Source organism: Rhinolophus sinicus, chromosome 17 (genome assembly GCF_057876585.1).
Source record: "Rhinolophus sinicus isolate RSI-liver-muscle chromosome 17, RSI-T2T, whole genome shotgun sequence".
Classification (NCBI taxonomy): domain Eukaryota; kingdom Metazoa; phylum Chordata; class Mammalia; order Chiroptera; family Rhinolophidae; genus Rhinolophus; species Rhinolophus sinicus.
This window is the reverse complement of record NC_142517.1, coordinates 132,920,736-132,939,715: the sequence shown is the minus strand read 5'-3', so window position 1 is coordinate 132,939,715 and position 18,980 is coordinate 132,920,736. Positions and strand designations below refer to the sequence as shown.

At 38.5% G+C, this 18,980-nt stretch overlaps 1 long non-coding RNA gene across 1 annotated transcript in view; it reads left to right on the top strand.

Moving 5' to 3' along the window:
* The window catches only part of LOC148754854 (uncharacterized), a 72,006-nt gene extending 56,604 nt beyond the window's left edge, over positions 1-15,402 (top strand). Inside the window, exon 3 of the long non-coding RNA XR_016019676.1 lies at positions 15,352-15,402. This is a non-coding gene — a long non-coding RNA (uncharacterized LOC148754854). The remainder of the gene's footprint in view (positions 1-15,351) is intronic.
* The last annotated feature ends 3,578 nt before the right edge of the window (positions 15,403-18,980 follow it).

Here is an 18,980-nt window from a genome sequence, read left to right as displayed (position 1 = left end):
AAGTCATTTTGTCTGGTATAAGTATTACTACTCCAGCTTTTTGTTTGTTTGTTTGTTTTATTTCCATTTTCATGAAATATCTTTTTCCATCCCTTTACTTTCTGTCTGTGTGTCTTTCAATCTGAAGTGAGTCTCTTGTAGGCAGCATATGTAAGGGTCTTCTTTTCTTATCCATTCACCTCTCTTATGTCTTTTGAGTGGAGCATTTAATCCATTTACATTGCAAATAATTGTTGATTGATATGTAGCTATTGCCATTTTATTATTCATAGTTGATCTTATTTTTTTTTATTCCCCATCTTGAAGAAGTCCCTGTAACATTCCTTGTAATACTTGTTTGGTGATAAAGAACTCCTTTAGCTTTTTCTTGTCCGGGAAGCTCTCTGCCTGTCCTTCAATTCTAAATGATAGCTTTGCTGGGTAGAGTAATGTTGGCTGTAGGTCCTTGCTTTTCATCACTTGAATATTTTGTTCCAGTCCCTTCTGGCCTGCAAAGTTTCTGTTGAGAAATCAGCTGACAGTCTGATGAGAGCTCCCTTATAAATTACTATTAATAGTTGCCTTTTTCTTACTGCTTTTAGGAGTCTCTCTTTGTCTTTAACCTTTGCTATTCTACAAGTATTATAATGTTTCTTGCTGTGGGCCTGTTTGAATTCAACTTGTTTGGGACTCTGCACTTCCTGGACTTGTATGTCTATTTCCTTCGCCAGATTAAGTTTTCAGTCATTATTTCTTCAAATAGGTTCTCAATCCCTTGTTTCCTCTCTTCTCCTTCTGGTGTGAATGTTGTTATGATTGATGTTGTCCCCAAGGTCTCTTAAACTATCCTCACTTTTTTTTTGGATTCATTTTTCTTTTTGTTGTTCAGCTTGGATGTTTTCAAGTACCTGTGTTCCAAATTGCTTATTCAATCCTCTGCTTCTGCTTCATGTAGTCTGCTGGTGATTCCTTCTAGTGCATTCTTCATTTCAGTTATTGTAGTCTTCACTTTTGATTGGTTCTTTTGTATGGTTTCTATGTCACTTTTTTATGCTTGCTATCTCTTTGTTGAAGTTCTCACTAAGTTCCTTGAGCATCCTTATAACCATTGTTTTGAACTCTGTTCTGGTAAGTTGCTTGCTTCCATTTTGTTTAGTTCTTTTTCTGGAGTTTTCACCTAGTCTTTCATTTGGGATGTATTTTTTTGTTTCCCCATTTTGGCTGTCTCTCTCTCTTGCTTCTGTGTATTAGGTAGATGAGCTACGTCCCCCAGTCTTGGCCAGGTGTCCTTATCCAGTAGGAGCCCTGTGGGGCCCAGTGTCACAGTCTCCCTGATCACCTGTACTGGGTGCTCCAGGAGTGTCCCTTCTGTGACTTGTGTGTGCCCTTCTGTTATAGTTGAGCCTTGGTTGCTATTGGCAGGTCAGTGAGTGGGATTGACCCTCAGGTTTATTGGCTGTGGGGTGCTGTGTATGGGGCTTACTGAATAGGATTCACCCCAAATGGGCTTTGGTGCCTGTTGAGACTATGCTTTGGGGCAAATTTGGCAGTGTTTTGCTGTGGTCTGAAGCCACCCTTCTAGCATATTGGTTCTCGGGCCTCTTGCAAGGGGCTCCAGTGTAGGCCCAGTTCACCCATTGCCTGTGATGGGTTGGGGGCTACCTGGTAAGAGCTACAGAGTGATTCATGGTTGTTCATTGCCTGTGCTAATCCTGGAGGCACATTGGGAAGGCCACACGGAGAACTGAGGATGTCTGCCACCAGTACAGGGCCTGGAGTAGCTCTGCAAAATTCCAGGATACCCAGAGGCCTGCTGCCACCTGCCAGATCCATTAAGTTTCATCCACTGATAAAGTGTCATGTGTTATGCAAGTTAGGTGAGGCAGGGTCTTAGGGAGTCACCAGAGTGGAAACAGTTGTGGGTACCAGGTTAATGTAAATTCTGGTTTGGTACCAGTGCTGAGCCTGAAGCTACTCAGGAAAAGTCTCAGAGCACACAGAGGTCAGTCACCACCCACCTGGAGTCTGTCAGACTCTGATAGTTTTCCAAGAAAGAGTGCAATGCAGGTGGGACTGGTTGTTTGAACAGAAAGTGCCTCCAGTGCGGGGGACAGTTGGGTTGGGTGGAGTTCAATGAGCCAGCAGGGCGGAGCTGCACAGCTCATCAGACCAATCAGATTCAGATTTGGCTATGGGCTCAACACAGGAAAGATACTGCCAGCCTACTGGCTCACAGGAGTAGACCCCTCATAGGGAAAATTCTGACTGTCCTCCAGCACTCCTTTTGAAAGCCACACAACTCTATCTGTCCCTGATATGTCTCTAATACTCCCTGAGTTATTGTCCCTTTGCTGGAGCCCAAGGTGAGTATCTGGGAGTGAGAGAGTCTGTGCATGGGCCCTTTAAGAAGATGCCCAGCTTTCCTTCCACCTTCCATTTCACCTGGATTGTTGGAATCCCCACTGTTTTTCATAGCCACATGTTGTGGGGGCTCCTCTTCGTGGCACTAGTACTCTGGACTAGGAAGGCTAGTATGGGATTGGGGTCCCTTGCTCCTCTGGGTGGAACCTCCACAGCTGAGATATCCCTCCTTGTTCTCAATTGCCACAGGGAGGTTTGGGGTTAGCCAATTCCACATATCCACCCTACCTACCAGTCTCAACGTGGCTTCTTTATATCCTTAGTTATAAAACTTCTGTTTAGCCAGACTTCAGATGGTTCTCCAGGTTGATTATTCTATAATTTAGTTATAATTTTAATTTATTCATGGAAGGAAGCAGGCACAGTGTTTATCTACTATGCCATCATGAATCTCCAAGAGTTTGTATTCATAAATTTATGATGAACCTCTATACTATTTTCCATAGTGGTTGTAACAATTTACATTCCCACTAGCAATGTCTGAGAGTTTCTTTTTCTCCACAACCTCTCCAACACTTGTTATTACTTGTCTTGTTGATAATAACCATTCTAACAGGTGTGAGGTGGTATCTCATTGTGGTTTTGGTTTGCATTTCCCTAATAGCTAGTAAAATTAGGCATTTTTTCATATATCCGTTAGCCGTTCATATGTCTTCTTGAGAGAAGTATCTGTTCAGGTCTTCTCCCCATTTTTTAATTGAATTGTTTGTTTATTTTTGTTGTTGAGTTGTATGAGTTCTTTATGTATTTTGGATATTAACCCCCATCAGAGGAGTTGTTTGCAAATATCTTCTCCCACTCGGTGGTTGCCTCTTTATTTTGTCGATGGTTTCTTTTGCTGTGCAGAAGCTTTTCACTTCAACATAGTCTCATTCATTTATTTTAGCTTTTACTTCCCTTGCCTTTGAGGTCAAATTCATAAAATTATCTTTGAACCCAAGGTTCATAAGTTTAGTACCTATGTTTTGTTCTATACAGTTTATTGTTTCAGGTCTTATGTTTCAGTCTTTGATCCATTTTGAGTTAATTTTGGCACATAGTAACAGATAGCAGTCTAGTTCCATTCTTTTGCACATAGCTTTCCAATGCTCCCAGCATCATTGCTTGAAGAGGCTGTCTTCTCCATTGTATGTTTTTGGCTCCTTTGTTGAAAATTATCTGTCCATATTCATGTGGTTTTATTTCTGGGTTTTAAATGCTATTCCATTGGTCTGTGTGTCTGTTTTTCTGCCAATATCATGCTATTTTGATTAGTGTTGCTCTGTAGTACAAGCTGAATTCAGGGAGTGTGATACCTCCAGCCTTATTCTTTTTCGTAGGATTGCTTTGGGTATTTGGTGTGTTCTTTTTCTTTTTTCTTTTTTGTTCCAGACAAATCTAATGATACTTTTTCGTTCTATTTTTTTTTTTTTTTTTAATGCCATTAGAATTTTGTTGGGGATTGCATTAAATCTGTATAGTGCTTTGGATAACATGGTAATTTTCACTATGTTGATTCTCCCAATCCACGCACATGGAATATGTTTCCATTTCTTTTTGTCTTCTTCAATTTCTTTTAAGAATATCTTATAGTTTTCAGTGTATAGGTCCTTCACAGCCTTTGTTAAGTTTTTTCCTAGGTATTTTATTCTTTTTGTTGCAATTGCAAAAGGAATTTCTTTTCTTTTTCTGAAATTTCATTGTTAGTATAACAGAATACAATGGATTTTTGTACATTGATTTTGTATCCTGCAACTTTACTGTATTGGTTTATTGTTTCTAACAGTTTTTTGGTGGAGTCTTCAGGGTTTTCTAATAAAGAATCAGGTCATCTGCAAAAAGAATTTAATTTCACTCTCAATTTGGATGCCTTTTATTTCTTTCTCTTAGCTGACTGCTCTGGCTAGGACTTCCAACACTATATTAAATAACAGCGGTGTCATCCTTCTCTTGTTCCTGATATTAGAGGCTTTCAGGTTTTCACCATTAAGTATGATATTAGCGGAGGATTTGTCATATATGGCTTTTATTATGTAGATGTGCTTTCCTTCTATACCCCTTTTATTAAGTGTTTTAATCATAAATAGGTGTTGCATCTTGTGAAATGCTTTTTCTGCATCTATTGATATGATCATATAACCTTTGTCCTTTATTTTGTTTATGTGGTGTATCACCTTGATTGATTTTTGTATGTTGAACCATCCTTGTGCCCCTGGAATGAATCCCATTTGATTGTGATATATAATCTTTTTAATGTATTGTTGTATTCAATTTGCTAGTGTGGTGTTTTGGATTTTATCAGAGATATTGCTCTGTAGTTTTCTTTTTGTGTGTTTTTTCACCAAGTTTTGGTATCAGGGTAATGTTGGACTCATAAAATGAGTTAGGAAGTATTGCCTCTTCTTCAGTGTTTCGGGAGAGTTTTTAGGACAGGTATTAAATGATCTTCGAATATTTGATAGAATTCACTATTAAAACCACCTGGTACTGAACTTTTGCTTTTGGTGGGGTGCAGGGTGGCAGGGTTGGATGATTGCTTCAATTTACTAGCTGTTGATTGGTCTATTTAGATTTTCCAGTTCTTCACGATTCAGTCTAGGAAGATATATATTTCTAAGAACTTGTCATTTTTTTCTAGGTTATTGAATTTGGTGGCTTGTAGTCTTTCGTAGTATTCTGGTATGATCCTTTGTATTTCTATGGTATCTGTCGAACTTCTTTCATTTCTGATTTTGTTTATTCATGTCTTTTCTCTTTTTCCTTAGTGAATCTCACCAAGGGTTTGTCAATTTTATCCATCTTTCAAAGAGCCAACTCTTCACTGCATTAATTTTTTTCTATTGTCTTTATGTTTTCTATTTCATTTAATTCTGCTCTAATAAAATATTTATTATTTCCTTCCTTCTGCTGATTTGGGATTTCATTTGTTCTTCCTTTTCTAGTTCTTTAAGATGTAATGTTAGGTTGTTTATTTGGGGTTTTTATTGTTTCTTGAGATAGATCTGTCTGTAATGATATACATTTCCTTCTTTGTACTGCTTTTGCAGCATTCCTACAATTTTGATATGGTGTAGTTTCATTCTCATTTGTTTCTAGTAGCTTTTGATCTCTTTTTTTATTTCTTTATTGACCCAACTCATTCTTTAATAGCAGGTTGTTTAATCTCCACATTTTTTGTGTGTTTTTTCCCCACTTTCTTTTTGCAGTACATCTCTAATTTCAAAGCATTGTATGCTTGTGGTATGATTTCAATCTTCTTAAATTTCCTGAGGCTAGTTTTGCGTCCCAACATATGGTCTATCCTTGAGAATGTTCCATGTACATCGGCAAATAATGTATAGTCTGGTGTTTTAGGATGAAGTTCTCTGTAATGTCAATTATGTCCATTTGGTCTAATATGTCATTTAAAGCTGATATTTTATTATTTTCTGTTTGGATGATCTATCCATAGCTGTTAATGCTGTATTTGGTTCCCTGACTATAATTGGGATTTGTCAGTTTCCCCCGTTACTTCTGTTAGTAGTTGCTTTATATATATTGGTGCTCCCTGATTGGGAGCATATATATTGATAAGTGTTAGGTCTTCTTTTTGTATTGTTCCCTTTATCATTATGAGATGTCCAAGAAAGATCTGTGAACAGAAAAAAGTGATTAAAACATGAAATAAGGCAGTGGCAATGGGAGTGGAGGAATGGGTTCCTGAGACACTAAGCATCTACTACGTTATGCATAACTTACCTGTTGTATGGGTGTGGACAGCAAAGAAGAGGTACACATTCAAGGATGGCCCTGGGAGCAAGCAAACATGAGTCAAGCACATAAAAGACAGGGATTTTAGAAATGGCCAACCTGATGGCTACAAATGGGAACATAGCTATTAAGGTACAGGTAGATGAAAATATTTCAGCAGTGTTTTTTATCAGAGGAACAAGAATAGCTTGGTAGGAGTTAGAATATGTGGAAAGTACAAAGATTTTAAAAAAGTCACTCATAATTCCCCTTTCCAAAGATAAATTATTGGTAACATCTGAGTATACACACAAGATTAACATTGGAAATCATATCAATTAAAAAAAACTGTGGGGAGCCATGGTTACAGGAAACTCTGATTTCCGTAAGAGACAGTCGCCCCCAGAAAGGCAAGCATGAGCAATATGCTTCCAATCCTCTGGAGAGGTAGCTTCACTAGACAGGGCATACATAATTGCCATGGTGAAAGGGGCAATAGGACCATACTGTACACAGCCTCTTTCAATTCCTTCAATTGTTTCCATTGAAATGGTCTCCATTCTCTAAACCTATTCCCTGCCTGATCAAGCCTGTCAAAAAGAGGATACACTCCAAATTGCTCCGTAGATTCCCCTTGCTTGTGAGCATCATCACAAGCCATTTGAAGAGGGGATCGCACAATAGAGTCCGATCCTGGCTTAACATAACTTGGCGGATTTTTAGTAGGCATGTCCCAAACCGAGGGCTGCAGTGGAGGTCCCCACATACGGGGCTCCTCAGGAGGTGGTGCAGAGGGATTAACTATGGGGGGATCTTTACTCCGAGGATTCCATTGATCTCTAAAAGGAATCTGGGGACTCCGAGGACAATTTCCTCCGTCCACAGCAACTTTAAGCTCAATCAGCTGTCCCTGAATCATCTTTATTTGCTCTGTAAGAGAAAGTGTAGTATCTGCAGGCTGCCCGCCTTCTTGAGTCATAGCCACTAAAGGAGGGTACTTGTCCCTATCATATTTGGCTGTCTCATCTTCTAATTCTTTCTGATCTTGAGGGTCTAAATCTTCCCAAGACTCGACCAGAGATTCCTGACAAACAGGCTCTTTATTAACCTTAGAAAGTCCTTCTGTGTGTTTGGCTCCCTCCCTCTCCTCTCTCTCTGCCAGAGAAGCGGCAGGCGGAAGAATTTCCTCGTTACCAGCTTGTTTCACTTTCTCTAGCTTACAACTCCCACGCATTGAGATCTAAGCAATCTCTGATCAAAGTCCACAACCCGAATGTTTCCACAGGGACCTGCTGAGGTCCGTGGACAGCGTAATAATCTTGTAACTGTTCTCCCACTTTCTCCCAAGTTCCCAGACTAACAGTGCCTTCTTCTGGAAACCATGGACAAACTTCTTTCACAAATTCTAAAAACTTGTCTAACTGTTCTCTGCTCACCCGACTGCCACAGGCGGCAAGCAATTTCTTAAGTCCTCTAACATACAGGTCCTTGCTGCTTGCGTGACCCATTTTTCCCCTTATCGGCCCTTCAGTCAAAAAAGGAAACAGTCAGATGCCCGTCTGGCCGTGCCCCTCGCGGGACTAAATCTGTCTTGGCTAAGGCGCTTCGGTATAAGTCCCCGAACTGGTGGACCGAAGTCCAGTCGCCGTTATGCCGTATGACAGAAACGGAACCGCAGATTAGGGCCCAAGCAAGCTCCGTGACAAGAAGTCGTGGAACTATCACTCATTCACACATTCATTCGACCGAGGGGAAATACTACTGTGCCTTACTCACCGCGCATCCACTGAAATAAGCTCCTCTACGAGCTGGGCCCTAGCCACGCGGTGTTCCTCACTATTACCCCCGTATTCAGGTCCCTGTTCGGGCGCCAAGTGTGACGGGCCAGCCGCCACAAGTCGATCAGTACCTGAATGGGGGAGTGGGAATGGAAAAAAGACACTCATACAAATGCTAATGCGGCCGGTCTTCAGTGATTTTGAAGCCCCGAGTTTATTTTTCTTCACCTATATATGCAGTTTGAGTACGTGCAACTTATCAAAGAAAGTATGCATCACCTTAGCAAATGTAACTTTTTAACTTTTACATAGAGGATACAAAACAACTGAAACTCCCAAAAGTAATTATCCTATCAATTGCCCTGATAGCCATGTCTTCTGTGTCCAGGAACTGGCCGCTCCCACCACATTCCTTAGCAGCCTGCAAGCACCCTCCAGGTGCAGGCAGAGATAATGCCTTAGGGGGTGGAAACAGGTTAAGCATAAACCGAGCCATTCTATAAGGCTCAGAGTTTCCTGTAACCATGGCTCCCCACAAAAAACTTTGAGCGACTGGTTAGCTTAGTTGGTTAGAGTGTGGTGCTGATAACACCAAGTTTGCCAATTTGATCCCCGCATGGGCCGCTGTGAGCTGTGCCCTCCTTAAAAATATATATATAGATAGATAGATAGATAGATAGATAGATAGATAGATAGATAGATCGATCGATCTATATAGATCTATCTATCTATATATATAGATAGATCTATATAGATCTATCTATATATATAATATCTTGGTTTATCACTTAATATTATATTAAGAAAATAGTTTTCATATTATTAAAAATTAATTTAAAAACATGATGTTCAATGAATACATCACATTAAGCTTATAATCAATTGTTTGGTATTTCATCATTCCTATCATTTTGGGGCAATTAGTTCAGTATAACTATCGTAGGTACATGGGAATATGCCAAATATTTGTGCATATAACTCTTTTTCTTAATTTCGAATTGTTTGCCTAGGATAGGTTAATGCATTTGCAGGTTTCCAATCTGCTTTAGGAGTACAGATATTTTGATGTTAGAAGAGCATAAACTTACATACCTTCTCAGTGCGGTTGAATTCTATCCCTGCCTACTTCTAGAACTTTCTACACTTTATCCATGTAATGCTTACCAGTTATTAATACCTATTAGTAGTTATTTTAAAATAATAATTTTTGTTTCATTTCAATTGCTGATTTTTTAAACTTTGTGCGTGTAGGGAATTTATATTTCTGAAATTAAACACTTGAAAATATAATATTGGGGGATTTTCTTAGTGAATGTAAAAGGATTTGTTAATATAAAACCAGGACATCAATATCCCACATACATAATAAAATCCACAATCTTTCAGAAATTTAGATATAATCATCATTTGCAAAGTTTACTTTTTTCACTTAAAATCCAGTCTACATAAGACTGCTGTTTTCACATCTGACAAAAAGGATTTAATGAACTAATTTAAATTTTAGATGACATGGTGAAAGTACCACAGATTCCTCATGTTGATCTTCATAATCAAATAAGCTCAGTTAACATTTTTCAGATGTTAAATTATTGTTGAGCTATTCAGTATATTGAGCCATTTTATTTTTTCTCACGTTTAACTTAAATGACTTACATGTTTTTACAACACTAAATTTAGCAAATGAAAAAAAAATTCATTTAAATTAATCATTTTTCATCATAAAATAATGGCCAAATATTTATCTCAATTATAACGTCACTGAATTAAATTAACTTTTATTTATTTTTTCCACTAAATCTAGTGAAAGAAGACTTTTTATTTATCTCTCCTTAATCATCTTGGGTCCACTGGAATTTATCCTCTTAAAAAATTCCTAGAGGAGTAGATTTTTATGACCTGGCTTTATTACTCACTTTTGCATGAAGAACTCATACTTTCAAAGCACTTCCATTATGTTTGTAGGTATAGACTAGTGCTTGTGTCTGCAGATACATGAACACGTAGGAAGTGGGTGGGGAGGAATTCACCTTCGATTCACCAGAGCTTTAAGAATGTCCTTGGGTGTTACTGCTTATTTGCAAATGGTGGGCAGGGAGGTGAATGGCCAAAGTCTCCAGGAGTGTTGTGAGAATATATTTAAAAATATATAAACATGTGGCAAAGGGAACTGCTCAATGGACCCATAGAATCCTCACTCTGATTTTTGTTGTCATTGTCAGTAAGGACTCAAAGGCCAGAGTAGCTTGCCCCTAATTCTGCTGAGTCTATCAGAATGTCTTGCTCTTTGTGTAGTAATTACATTGAACAACATTAAAGAAATTTATACCTGTTGCTTATTACATCTTTCCTCTCTGTTGTGACATCCTCACATTGTATAATCTAAACTCTTTTTATGAGAAGTTTTGAGTATCTTTTATTTTGTCCTTCATGATGCCTTCTTTGTGTGAATCAATAGGTTCATAAAATCTGAGCATCTTATTTATTTAAATCTGGTGTTATTTAATCTAGCTAACTCTGCTAAAAAAAAATCTGTTTTCTTTTTGTGCAAATTTTTATTTCATGGTCAACAACTTCAGTTTCCCTACTGCATGGTCTGTGAGCCCGAAGGATTGAGGATTTAAGGTACTGTGTATTGCATTCACACACAGATAGACCAAGGGCTCTAGAAAGAACTGTGACTAGCTGGGTAGCATGGCCACTTACCAGTGTAGAAGGTTGTTCAAATAGGAGAGCAAGAGTGCTGAGAGTTACTTATAGTGGTTGTAGATCACTTCTGCACTCTAGGAAAAATAAATCACGCATGGAGAAATTAAGAGAGCAAATTAAAATGTTGTTTCTCCTAGAATGTCTAAAGAAAAGTGCTTATAGGTTAGTTTACATTTAGTCTTTAGTTCCTCCTGAGAAGAAGCTGGGGAGGCTTGTAAGTTTTTGGTTTTTTTTCAACCTGATTTTGATGTTTAAAAATAACTTTAACTATTATTTTCTCATAATGTTCCATTATGAAGAAACAATTGAGCCCACCTTCAATTCCATTTATCTTCTTTTCTTTTGCTGTTGTTGCTGTTTGTTTTTGCATTCCTGAGGAAAGATTGGATTGCTTGTCCTGGTACAGTGGGGAATCAATAACTCCTCTGGGGGCCCTACCCCCAAAAAATAAAATCAGGAGGAACCAAGCTGAAGATTAGGATAGGTCTGTAAATTATCAGTCCCTGAGCCAGGAGAGCTTCCTAAATTTAATCATATGATAAGTTTTTTAATATATCATCACACAAATTACAAACTGGTATTCAAATCCTGAAGCATAGGTTAGGGATGGAGGGATGCAGAATTCCCTTAGCATGAGTAGTCTGTTAAAAAATCCACATTATCTAATAAGTCATCATCATTCAATAATGATGACAAAATAAGCCCTGTCCTCCAAAGCCATGAGCTTTGTCCTTGTATAACCACATGTCAATTGGAAATGATTGCCTTGCCCATAGTTCTGGAGTATTCCAGCCAGCAGTCATCGTGAAGCTGTGATCTCAGAGCCAAGCAAATAGAATAGTGAATACTGAAAACACAAACATATAGAAGAAATTTACAAATAGCAGTTTTCCCATTAAGATGTATCATACTGATTGCACAGAGGAGAATTCTGGCCCTAATTTAGTGCAGGTTTGTATTTGGCACATGTTACCTGTAGAGTCTTTGGGTAAATTACTGATGTCAGTTGTATTTCTCTTGGAGACGAGGGAAATAGGTTATTGGCACAATAAAACATCCAGAGGCATTTAAAATGTCAGTCTAATTGCAAGAACCAGTAAGGCTTTTAATTACCTTCTGTGCAATTTTTTTTAATTGCTCCGATGGCTGTAGCGCTTGGTAAGTTCCTGACAAAGCAGCTGCAACAAACTTAATTTAAACTTTTTTTTTTTTTTTCCTGAAAAAAAGAAATCTGAGATGCCAGGTAAATGTTGGGAGTCTCTTTTGTTCCAGCCACTCTGTAAGAAATCTTATTGTTTGGTCACTAATAGAATCCCACATCCATGTTCATCCAACTATCTGCAGGGTTTTTTATTTACTGAAGACATTCTTTGGCAAGAGTGTTTGTTTGTCGTTACTTTCCCTCTTAGAATATTCTGAATCAGCCAGTCTGCAGTGTTAGACCACTGCTAACTCTAATTCCCGTATACAGTGGTACCTCGGTTTTCGAACACAATCCATGAGTTCTGAAATGTTAAAAAACAGCAGCCAGCTAGGCCTCAGGATCTTGCCCTCAGCAGAAGCTGTGTGATATGTTTGACTTCTGAGTCGTGTTCGAAAACCGAAGCATTTACTTCTGGGTTTACGGCATTCATAAACCAAAATATTCATCAGTGGAGACATTCGAAAACCAAGGTACCACTGTATTCTTTTTTTTATTTTTTACTATTAGTTTCAGGTATACAAAACAGCACATAAAACCCACAATGAGATACCACCTCACCCCAGTCAAAATGGCCATCATCAATAAATCAACAAACAACAAGTGCTGGCGAGGATGTGGAGAAAAGGGATCCCATATATTCTTTAGCACTTGCTTAACTCCTAATGGGAAAAAGGAGATGCACAGTTCCTTTCTTGAGATAAGTTGGACATTGACATGAGAGAATCTTCTATATTCTATTTGCTTTCATTCTCTTTAGCTCCACTTTCCACCTTAATAGAGTTATTTTTTATTTATTTGCAAACACTCTCTATGCATAAGTTGCCAATTCTCTCCTTCTCCAAGAAGTAATTTCTAACTAAGGAATCATGTGATGTGGCCTGAGGAGAAGTATACAGGCTTTACAATCCAGGATGTCCAGGATTGAATCCCAATTTGCCATATACTATTTCTATTTAATGTCAGTTTCACTTCTGTAAAGCAAGAATAATTAATGCCTTCCCAGTAGAGTTGTGAAGGTCCAATAAAGTAATACATATATAAAGAGTGACTGGCAGAGAGTAGGTTTTCAGTCAGAGTTAGTTCCTGCTAATACCTGCCTCTACCTCTGCCTCCAATGCTAGTTCCCTCATCTAGATGTATGTAATCGCACTTCTGTTGTTCAGTTGGACATGGGTAGCAAGAACTAAGTCTAACATTTGTTTTCTGCCTTAAAGATACCCCATGCACTGTCTTGGCAATTAAAAATTTAAAATAGATGTGTTAAAAGATTGACAAATATTCTGGGAACTCAAGCCTATTAGGAGGTGGATTGCAAATTATGGTGGATTTGAGGCCAAATTTTTCTAAGGTGTTTTATGCCCTATGAAGAGTAAAAACTGATTCAATAGAGTCATAGAATGTTGAAGCAAGAATGAAACTGATACCATCTAGTTCAACCTACTAGTTAACACACAAGGAAAATAAGGCCAATAAGGACAAAGCTAGCTAACGTCTGAGTTGGCCAAGAAGTCTCACCTCACATTTCTCATTTCTGGCGTATTTCCACCATGACACATTCCTCCATCCCATTGGTGTTGATGCTGAGTTCCTGACAGTTGCAAATTCTATTCTGCATACGCCATTTAACTATAGGGTATTGGGATTTCTTCTCAGCTGAGCTGGTGATGTAACCATTAATATGAAGAACATCCTGCCATATTTTTTGAAATCTTAGGAAAAGCAAAAAATGTACACATAGAGAAATCGGGGGGGGGGGGGGGGAGGCAGAAATAGGTAAGCAGATAAGGTGGTAAAAAATTCCCAAAAGAAAAATAAATAATAAAGAAACAAGATAATATTTACTTAAAGCTTATATTATGCTACATGCTTAGTATATTTTAAGTTTTATATGCATTATTTAATTAAGCCAAAATAACCATGGAAAGTGAATACCCTTTTCCTCATCGGTCTAACTAGTTGTAGCACATTTTCCACCCACTCAGCTGAACATAAATCCCAAGGGCCTATATCAATGGAATCGAATGAAATATAAAGCCTGAGCTTTTATTCATTAAACTCTAGGGCTTCTGCAAACAAAATTTGATAAAAAGAAAATATTGGGCTAAGAGGATTTTCAGGAAGAAGTAGAGGAATTCTGAAAAGAAGGCAAATTCAAGGCAAGCTAGAGAATTTCATTGATGGGGAGAATGAAATAGGATCATGGACCATATTAAAAAAAGAAGAAGAGATGATTAAAAGCAAAGATGTCTGAGAACTCTAAAATAGTTCTCCTGGCCTTGATGGTGGAGATTTGCTATCATGTTATTGTAGATATAAAAATGTGCAATGAAATAAGTTGCCTCTTTCCCTCATGTATTGCATCTGCATTCTACATTTGGCATTCATTAGAATCTGTTTGTTTTTATCCTGTTTGTTTCCATGGACCCAGGTAACTTTGTCCCAAGGAGCACCGAGTTCAATTCTGTCTTCTCTAGTAAGACTCAAATATAGTACTGCAAATGGAGAAAACTATGACACAGAGTATAGAGTGAGAAGAAAGAAGGGAAGCAAAAGTGTCCAAGACAATTGCAGAACAGAAATAATCTGTAAGAAAGGGTTGGCCCTTTTCTACAGACTCACAGAGAAGATAGATATCTATACTCTCAGCTGGGAAATAATCCAGAAAACTTTCTTTTGGTCAGATTAACCTTAATACACACCTTGTTCTAAGGCAGCTCCTTCATACTAGATTTGAAATTGTATAACATGGTTTTCTGTATTTTATATTTGCCAATCCATAAAGACATCCTTTGCTTGAGCACTGGGGCTACAGGATATATTTAATACAAGAATGTGGGAAGTGTTTGAGTTTAGTTTACTAACAGAAGTCATCTTAGCAGGTCTTATCTTCTCTTCTTGGACTTAGTTCTGGGTTATAGGACCTCCCATGTGTTTGACATTTGTAGCATTGAGGTCTTCCCTTGCTTTTCCTGTGCGGCTCTCAGTAACAGTCCATGGAAGTTTTATAGGAAAAGGGGGATAGCCCTGACCTGCTGAGGAATACCAGGACCGAAGGGAGTTAGCTAAAGGGAATCCTGGTCTAAAGAAGGCAGAACCTAACATTGGATCAGAGTTCCTAATAACAAACTTTCAGTGTCTAGAAGAATGACACTGAAACTTCTTTGTGTTCATTTTCATATGCTCCCTCCAAATTTCCCTGCATTCTTGCCATCTTACAATTGGAGGTAAATCTACAAGTTGCCTACCCCCTCCTTCTGCACATATACTGCCTCTACTGTCCTAGCAATATTGATAGGTAGCTTTCATTGATATATTGAGCATTTAAAATATCTCACTTCAAGTGTACCAGGGGTGCCAAAAAATGTATACACATGAGTTGTATTCATTTTTTGTTATTGGTATATATTGAATGTTACAATTTAACATAGTTTTTTCCTTCCTTAAAATGCATGTACATTTTTGGCACCCTCTGTATTAATCCATATGTGTAAAATAAATAATACACATGACATATCTTTATTATTATAACAATGCTTCAATATTCAAATTTTACAGATGGAAAACACGCCAAACAGTGACAAGATGTGGCTAATCTGAGATTCAAATTCAGGTATGTAAAGCCCAAATATTTTTACTGTACTTCATTTTGTTTTCTTTTATTTAGGGATAAAAGAACACCAGGTGAAGACTAACTTTTGAAAGTCTAGTTAGGAGAAGGAGCGCTTCTGGAGAAGTGATGTTTAAGATAAGGGCCATGTTAGAATCTCCTGGAAAATTTTGAAAATTTCTCTCAAGAAAGCCATTAATTCTAAAATACTATCTCCACATACCTAAGAATCACTGGCATAGTGAAAGAGAATTACAGATGGAAGGATCAACTACCCCTAAGCAGCAAAATGGTTGAGAACTCCTGATCTTGGCATCTTCTTACACAACACCTGTACCACCCACAGCAAGTGACTATGTAGGCATGCATATATGTGTGTGGGGGAGGTGTGTGTGGGTGGGTGTATGCATGTGTGCCTAATGAAGTGATGCAGTGTCTTGAAAAAACACTGGAATTAATTGATGGAATTAATTATTGGTGCATATTGACACACATATGCGCGCATACACTCTTATGTCCTTCTTTCCCCGACATACATCCCTGTCGTACCTATAAAGCCCATGTGAGGGAAATCTGTCCCTCTGTTAATATCTCAGCAAGGATCCTGGTGGGAAATAGCTGGCAAACTCAAACTGGGAATAATTGAGGAGGGATGCGGTTAGGAAACCAATACTGTATAGTGCAGATCATAGGGCAAAGGAAGCCTTTATCACTCCCAAGTCTGAAGGAATAAGGGGACCAAAAATTTACTGGAATCCAGAGGGAGGCTATATGAAGGGATTTATCTGCCAGTGGTTGAGATCTTTAATAGAAGGTCAATCTGTGATGATCCTGAAGGGAGGCCATGGGGGGAGTAGGTATCATGACTTTAATTCATCCTGTCCTCTGATCTCCTTCCCCTGCATCGCATTCGCCAACCCAATAGGCAACTGGGGGGCACAATAGCCCCCAAAGCAGGAAATGTGGATCAGTGTCCAGAGATACAGAGAAGGGTGAAAAAGGTGAATCTAGTGGGGCAAACAGAAGACATCTAGCTAGGGAAATAGATCGGCATATCTGTGAATTGTCAGACAGGCCTTATCAAAACTTGGGCAAACAATAACATCACATCAATGGAAATTTTAATTTACCTATGAATCCTCTTGGAATATTATACAATGAAGGCTTACTGTTTGCCAAGCACTGTGCCAAACTCTTTAAATATTCCATGTCTTCCTCACAAAACTCTTGTGAGGTAGGTACTATCATTCCTATTTTACAGGCAAGAAAAGCGAGTTGTCTAGCTCTAAGAAAGTTGCCAAAGACCACAGAGAACAAGCAGGAGATTTCATATTTAAATCAGTCTCACTGACTCCCAAGCTAGACCCGTCCTTATCATTACAGTTTATTACAGACTAAATGAAGCAACAATCTAAGAAACTGCTTGTGGAAAATTCAGATCTTGTATGTAATTAATACTCAGAGAAGGCAACAGAATTTGAGCCAGGACTGAGTTATACTACTTAGTTTAAATCAAAGATATTGAACAACTTCATCCTTCAAAGTATGGATAACAGATGTTGTCCCTGTCCTCACTCATGTCCCTTTGATGCCATCACTTCAAGGTGCTCTAGGTGATTTTCAGTTCCCTGTATCTACACCCAGAGGTGCAGGAGGCCAGCCTGCCCTTGTGCATGGCAAGCCACCAGTACCAGGAAATAATCATCCCTGAAAAAAGCTCTCAATCAATGACTCAGAAATTGGTATGAAAATGTCTCAGTTCCCTCGCCACTCATGTGGGATAATGCTGAGGTGTATGTTATACTTTTCCCCATTAAAGCCCAGTTTCCCATTTCTAGTGGTGGGCTTACTACTGCACTCCTTTTTGGCTGCCTTTCCTTCCCTGTATCACTTTCCCTCTTCTTAGTGGTCTTCCCTCACTTCCGTTTGGACTCAGATCTTTCTAGGACCACCCACCCTAGAATTTCTGCCCGAAGTTTTTATACCAGTTTTCCTAAGAATAAGTACCTCAGGAAGGGATTCTAAAATGGGATCACTGGCTGGCTGGCCAAAAGAAAACCATTGCTAGTGGAAGTGCAGTGGTTAGAACCCTTGGTACACTATAGCATCACAGTTACTAAGATGCTCGCCTGTAGTGAATTGGGATGGACTATAGGTAGAAATGCTTGTGCTAGCTTATTCAGTTTTCAACTATTGAGAAATATGGCTGCAATGATCATTAAAAGGAGCACGGAGTTTGTTGGTATTATTAATGCAGTGATGGCTGACAATGACTGTCTCAAGTCAGTCATTACTTCTCAATTCAGAAGCATAAAGTGAAACCCAGAATGTATCTATGGTTGTGTGTAAAGAGATCCTTATCTTCAGCTGCCTTAGGCTAGACTCTCCTAGATTTGGTAAAATCATTAGGAGCAAGCAGCAAAAATCACCATCTGTGTGGAAAAGGAAAGAAAGGAAAGATGCTAAACAGATTGGAAGACAGAATTGTGAAGTTCATGTTTTCCCTGTAATATTTGATTGGCTTAGACTTGATCAAGTGCTCTTCCTGCATGCAAGTGCATCAGGAAAAGATGAAATCTATAAAGCTGTGAGGAACATGTATCTTGGATGAGAGTTTTTGGAGATAGGTTTTGGTCTCTTTTTTTTAAATAAGACATTGAATTATTCCAAGCAGCCAGCACTCTCTTCCCCAAAACAGCATAGGACTAGAGCATGCTGTTATGCCACTCGAGATAAACGATTATTCTGAAAATGGAGACAGTGAATCAATTAAATAAATAAGATACTGTGGGCAAACAGCCATCTGCAAATGAAATGTAGGGTTGGTGGCAAAGATGCTGAATAAGTGAAATTTAAGCTGTGATTATGATGTAAAACAAACCTTCTAGGTCCAGGGTCAGAAGTTGCAGGTACTTTGATATAACTACTAGAGGATTTTGGCCCAGAGGACCTGAAGGGGAACATTTCTTTTGGAAAAGAAACGGTGAGAAGGGAACTGAGGGCAATTCTTGCCTGGTGGTTCTCCTGATAAGGATTACTTAAATCTGTGTACACTTTGGATAGGATTGATGTTACATACCTGTCCATGGATCACGTTGTAGGATTAGAGACTGAAGTGAGGAAAATGCCAGTGAAGAAAGTACTGTTGCCCTGATGGAATTATTATTAATTGTTCCTCCGATGCCTTTCATAAATGTCCCAGTTTTGTTGATAATTTATGTTGCTACCCTAGTTCATAATACTGCTCATTGTCTCAGAAAATAAGTGGTCTACTCTCTACCTTAATCAGCATGAGTAGTAAGAAGCATGTGAGACAGAGTCAAAAAACCTGGATTTGAGTTTTCTGTTCATATCCTATTAGTGTTATCAACCAGCTTTCTCCATCTATAAAATTAGCTGAGCAATATTTTATTTGTTATGGTGATGTGAGTATAGGCATACCTCTCTTGCCTTATTATGCTTTGCTTTATTGCAATCCACAAATGTCCTTTTTTTTACAAATTGAAGCCAAGACCTTCCACCAGCAAAAAGATTATGACTTGCTTTATTGCGATTCTCTCTTTATTGCAGTGGTCTG